Source organism: Anolis carolinensis, chromosome 5 (assembly GCF_035594765.1).
Source record: "Anolis carolinensis isolate JA03-04 chromosome 5, rAnoCar3.1.pri, whole genome shotgun sequence".
In the NCBI taxonomy this organism is placed as follows: domain Eukaryota; kingdom Metazoa; phylum Chordata; class Lepidosauria; order Squamata; family Dactyloidae; genus Anolis; species Anolis carolinensis.
In genome coordinates this window covers 79110565-79116956 of record NC_085845.1, presented here as the reverse complement: position 1 = coordinate 79116956, position 6392 = coordinate 79110565, and positions in this window count along the sequence as shown.

The following is a 6392-nucleotide window of genomic DNA, read 5'->3' as shown; positions in this document are numbered from 1 at the left end:
ATGGGAGGTTTCCCATGTCGCACCAGGATGAATGGGGGGAAACTGAGTGGTCGATACTCCTCCCCTTGGGATCAGCTTAAAAATAAGCCAGGCAATGTGGGGCATGAGGCAACAGGTTCCTCACATTCCCGAATGTCAATTGTTGGATTCACCATGACATGTGGTGATTCCAGTGGTCCATGTGAAGAGGTCTTAAATCATATTGTAGCCATGTGTGTCTGTCTACAACAGGCAAAGGAAACATCAACTGCCTTCAGGATCCTTTATTGGTTACCATGAAGAGTAAAATAGAAAGAGGGAGAGAAGATAATGGGAAATTACACCTAATCCCCATCTATGTTTTCTTCTCTTTCCTTGTGCTTCTCAGTTATCTTCTGTACGTCTATTGATAAGTCCTACTGAGGTCCCATCTACACTGACAATTTAATGCAGTTCGAGGCAATGGCCAGACTGCAATGGCCAAACAACAAACTCACCCAAAAGTGTGTGGAAGAAAGCCTTAAATGCACATCATTGCTCTGTGATTTGTGAAATCACCATCCGGACCTCAAACTGGTTCCAGGATTTCCTATGTAATCATCTGCATGACAAAACCACTTTCTTCAATACCTGTTTGAAGCTGCATTAAATGGTCAGTGCAGATGGGGCCTTGATTACATCCAGGTACATTCCAAGGCTGATACTCTATTTCATGCTTGGATAATTTTGCCTTACAATTTCCTCAGTATAGATCTTTATGGAAATTCCACAGGTTTACCATGATAGCTTTTATGAATAAAAACTAGTCCTTTTCTAAATATCAAGTAGGGCTTATATACACCGGTTCTGTTCCTTGTGAAATTAAACAAGGTTTAAATTAGGCAAATTGCATCAAATCAATTAAAATAAGTCATTGGAATCCACTCTGTAATGAATTAGGCAGGTTGGCAAAGGTGAATTTAGGGATGAATCTACACTGACTCAATAATCCAGGGCCAATCCAAAGTGGTGTATAGACATATAGGAAAATTTATGGGAGAATAATTTGGTGCATGCTAGATTTTCTTGGGTCTATATGTGTGGAATGAACTTGTGTGAAAATATGGAACTTTGGCAGGAAAGCAAAGGCAAAACTTAAGGGGTGGGTAGTAGAGGAAACAGGATTTTGTTCTTCTGGTTTACAATATCAATAAGGGGTCCATTGCTGGATGATATTTCAATCTTAAGAAAAAGGTAAATATAATAAGCAGACGGATTTATAAAATTACTTACACAATAAATAGAAATCAATCACTAACAGAATATTGCTGATAATTTTAGATTTGGAAGGGATATGATTATTAGATCAGGTGTATAGAGAAAAGAAAAAAAGGAAGGAGGGAGACTGAGAGAGACAGAGTTCAAACAATGGATGCTATGTTAGATGGTTATAAAGTGAGAAAATGAAAGTGGTAATTGGATGAATTTAATAGAAATAGATATTGCTAAGAGACAAAGTGATATAGCTATTGTTCAGCTTAGACTGGGAGATGACAAACAACAACCAGGTGAATATTATATTGTACTAGCTATGCCCGGCCACGCTTTGCTGTGGCTTAATCTATTCACTCCAGTAAGATATCTGGCTGCCACCCATTGGACTTCTTGGAGCTTCTGGACAGTCTTCAAAGGCAACCCCATGTAGAGCATATTGCAGTAGTTTATTAGAGATGTAACAAGAGCATGGATCACTGTGGCCACTTCTGGCTTCTCAAGGTACGGGCGCAACTGGCGCACACGTTCAATTGTGCGAAAGCTCCCCTGGCCACCACCGAAACCTGGGGTTCTAGGCTCAGCTATGAATCCAGGAGAACTCCCAAGCTGTGAACCTGTCTTCAGCGGGAGTGTAATCCTGTCCAGCACCGGTTGTAACCCTATACCCTATACGGCCTTTTGACTGACCAAGAGTACCTCCGTCTTGTCTGGATCCAATTTCAATTTTTTCACCCTCATCCAGACCGTCATAGCCGCCAAGCACAGGTTCAGGACCTGAACAGCATTTCTTAGCAACAGGTGGAAAGGAGTGATAGAGTTGGACATCATCTGCGTACGTCATCTGCGTATGTCATTTTTGTATCTCTTCTTCTTCTTTTTCTTCTTCTTCTTTCTTGTCATTTTTTCTATTTTTCCTCCATTATTTGTGTTATATTTATATATTTGAAAAGTTAATAAGAATATATACATTTTAAAAAGCTGGGCATGTTTCTTTTTTCAAAGATAATACACTCAAGCATTTTGGATGCTATTTCTGGAAGTGGAAAGAAGATGTAAATGAGGGGAGGGGGGTTCTTATTTATTAAAGCAACAGCAGCCTGCTTTCAACATTTTGGTAATTAAAGTGTCAAAAAGGACCTATTTGCTCTTTGTCTGTAAAGTCCGTGTTCTGTAATTTAAATGGCAGTTCTGCATGAGCTGTTACACCTTTTGGTCAATTCCATTACTATTTTGCTTTGGATGAATGGGCTGAAGAATACTATTTTTCTTTATAAATGTTTCGTTCCACTGTCGCCCATATTACAGATGCACATTACGGTCATGAAAATTCTTGTGTTCTTACAAGAGGTTTCTTTTACACCTTATGCAACACTGTTTATGTCTGTTCAGAAGTGTAATTGAGTTCAATGGGACCAGAGAAGCGAGCATAAGATGGCAGTATGAAGCAGCTTATTGTTGATGCCTGAACCCAGCTTGGTCAACACTTCAACACTTCAACTGGAACTTTCGCACTACAACAATTCCATCTTAGTTCATACTCCCCTGGCCATTGGTGATCAATAACCCAATTTTGCCAGTTATATTAGCACTTACCATTTGCAAATCAATATTTTACTATTGTTATCATCCATTCAGCTGGAATCTATAACGTTATTTCGTACTGTGTAATTTCTGTATGCCATCAAATGCAGGCTCTTTATGAGAGTGACATATAAAACAATTATAAAACTGTTTTAGTAACAAAGGCAAGGTATTACAAGTGGGTTCTTTTTGTTTCTGTCACTGAAAAGGTCGTGTTCCTTTCCATTCTGCTCTTGATTTGTACATAAAGGGGAAATATGATGCAGAAAATACAACACTCTAGAGACCAGAAATGTGCCATAAAAAGGAAGTGCACTGGAAAATTGAAGATCTGCTATCACCACTAGCAGTAGCATCCAAAACCGCTTGAGTGCACTAGCTCTGGAACAAGAAACAAGCCAGTTTTTCAGGGCTAATATCAATTTGCTCACCTCCAACTCCCTCCCCCTCACACCTTTCTGTCATTTAATTTTCACTAAAATCTATTGCCCATCATCACTGTTCAAAAAGATTAAATATACAAGCATTATGGAATGAGGTTAAAAATAGTTCTTTATTTCTGAATGTCATATTGCTATGACCAGCTCAGTTTCTCTGAATCTAATCCTTATTCCGTGATTACAAAGGGCTTCTCTGAAGAGATTTCATAGCATCTGCTTGAAAATCAAGTGGTTAAATCATGTGAAGTTTTGCCAGTTCTGTAGTCCCACTTGACCGCTCCTTCTTATCAACTTTCCCTTCTTTCCAATGTATATTTTTTGTTCTGTGATATAACTGGAGACTCTGTCATACTCTTTCCTCTTCCAAAAGTTCAATGGTTCAATATGATCTCAAACATTTAGGAAAATAGAAATCTCCATAACCTTTTGGAGGTTTTGTGATCTTTGGAAAGGCATGACCTTGTTAGAAGTTATAACTTTTTTTGAAAAATGGTGCCATAATCTCTTGGTAAAAAGAATGACCTGTTTTTTTGCAATTGTGTTGTTGTGATCCTTTTAGTAGTAATTTCACCCAGCTGTTTTATGTGGTGCAGGCTGTTGAGCAACCAGCTGCAGCCAGCTGCAACAAATCACTCTGACCAAGAGGTCATGAGTTCGAGGCCAGCTCGGAGCCCCGCGTTTGTCTTTGTCTTTGTTCTATATTAAGGCATTGAATGTTTGCCTTATATGTGTAATGTGATCCGCCCTGAGTCCCCTTTGGGGTGAGAAGGGTGGAATATAAATACTGTAAATAAATAAATAAATGAAATAACCTTTCGGGAAAATGGCATTCATACATGGCAATCAGGTTTCTCAGCTGTTACCTAGATATTTCTTTGAACTGTTTGGGACAAAGCTATGCCAATGCACAAAACGCACTCACACACATAGCAGAGTTTCAGAAGTGTTCTTTTAGTTGCCCCAAAACATGTACTCTCCCTTAAAACATATTTGCCTTTAAATCATGCTCTCAAGAGACAAAAATAAGCAGACTTCTTTAAAAGTAACATAGTTGAGCATGTTCAAAAGTTACATTTGTGGTGTCATTTTGAAATTTGTGTTTAATATCTTTTCGAGATATACATGAATCTGTTTCCAATAGTTGTTTACTTTGTTGCATGATCTGTGACGTAATGAAAAATCAAAATGTATAGTTCACGCACTGCTTTGCCAGAGAATGAAGATATGTGCCACCCAGGTGAACAATAAAGAATAAGCGGTTTATTCTTTTAAACCCAGAACAACATATTACAATGTCCTCAGTTGCACCAACTCACATAATATCCTTTTATGAGAGATTTAAAATAGTCTTTCCTTTGTCCATGTGGATAAATTCCTTCCAGCAGCTCATGAAGCAAAAGCAGACTTCAAACTCTGTCTCTTTCTCTGTCTGCTTCTTTCTTCCAACTGTCTCTGCACCTGCTTAGCTCAAGCCTGAACAAGATTGCAACAGTATCAAAAACTCCCAGGCTTAACAGCTCTCCAGACATGGCTCAACCAATCAGCTTCATGCATCTTATTTTGCAGTTGGCGCACACACATTAACTGATTTCTAACATATCATAACACCTGGTAACAGAGGATGGTTAATTTTGTTTTACATGACAGTGGCAGCTCAAATGATATATGATAGATCAGTGTAGTTCAACCTTTAGTTACCCAAGGGCCAATCAAATGTTAGTATAGGAATGTGAGGGCCAGAGACATTCCAGAAAGAAAATAAATTACATAATTAATATTTAATTACATAATTAAAATATTAATACAGTGTTCTCTCACTACTTCGCGGATCACTTTTCGCGGATTCGCTGTTTTGCAGTTTTTCAATACACTCTAAAAGAATATTATAAATCATAAAAATTACAATTTACACCCTAAGGAAGGGAGGAAGGAGAAGCCAAAGGGAGAGAAAAGGAGCCCAATGGCAATGGGAGGAGAAGGAGGCGATCTATCAACACATGATTGGTTGATAAAGACTTAAAATAATGTATAACTACTAAAATAATGTATAAATATTAAATAAATATAGTATTCCTACTTCGCGGATTTTCACTTATTGCGGGTTGTCCTGGAACCTAACCCCAGCGATAAGTGAGGGAACACTATATTTAATTACATGATTATAATATTTTTCCAGTAAGAAGGGCAAGGGCCAACAAAAATGCATTGGTGGGCAGCATGCGGCCTGCAGGCCACGGGTTGGACCACACTGTGCTAGATATCGGAAGAATGGGAAAAATACATTACAGATTTGTTGATAAAATAACTGTACTCTTAAGAGAACTTTTAGAGAAATTTGTTAATTAATGGCAACCAATGATCCAACATCTAAATGTAAAATTAATCTAAAAATGTATATAGGGGAACCTATAAAACTGTAGACAAGAAAGAAAAGGATATTAGTTTGGAGCCTATGATACCTTTGTATGTGCAACAATATGTACTATTTAAATAGAAGATTGTGACCTCTTAAAGAAAATATATTATCTGAGAAATGATTATGGAACACTAATAGCTGAGAAGTATTGCATTGTATGCAACAATCTTATAAATGTATGTCTATTTGAATAAAAAAAGAAAAAGAAACGTAGTTGGTTTACTTACAAATGTCATGTATACAGATACTTTGCATATCAATCCAGTTACAAATAATATTTGAAGTAGTTTCTCTGTGTAGGTAACACAAGGCATCTTTCTTAGAACCAATAGTCGGTAGTCCAAAGCATCTAATAGAGTCTATATAGTCTGTTTCAACTAACTTCTAAAAGCATATGTCTGTTTCTACTGAAATCTGAAGCATACAGTTCCTGAGAGCATATAGTTCTTACTGAAGTCTCTAAGCATACTGTTTCTAAAATAGAGTCTGAGTCCTGAACAATCCCAGATCTGCTCACATGGTCTGCAGCCCCTCCCACAATAAAAGAGTTAAATTAAAATTGCATACCAATACACACATATAAAATACAGTGAATTATATACATAACAAATAACTAGTGGAGGCTTGAAGAAAGTTGCTATTTCCAACATAAAAAAGGGACAAAAATACCCTAGTGCTGTTTGGGCTCTCAGCAGAAACATTTCCCAGATTGCTTTGAGTTT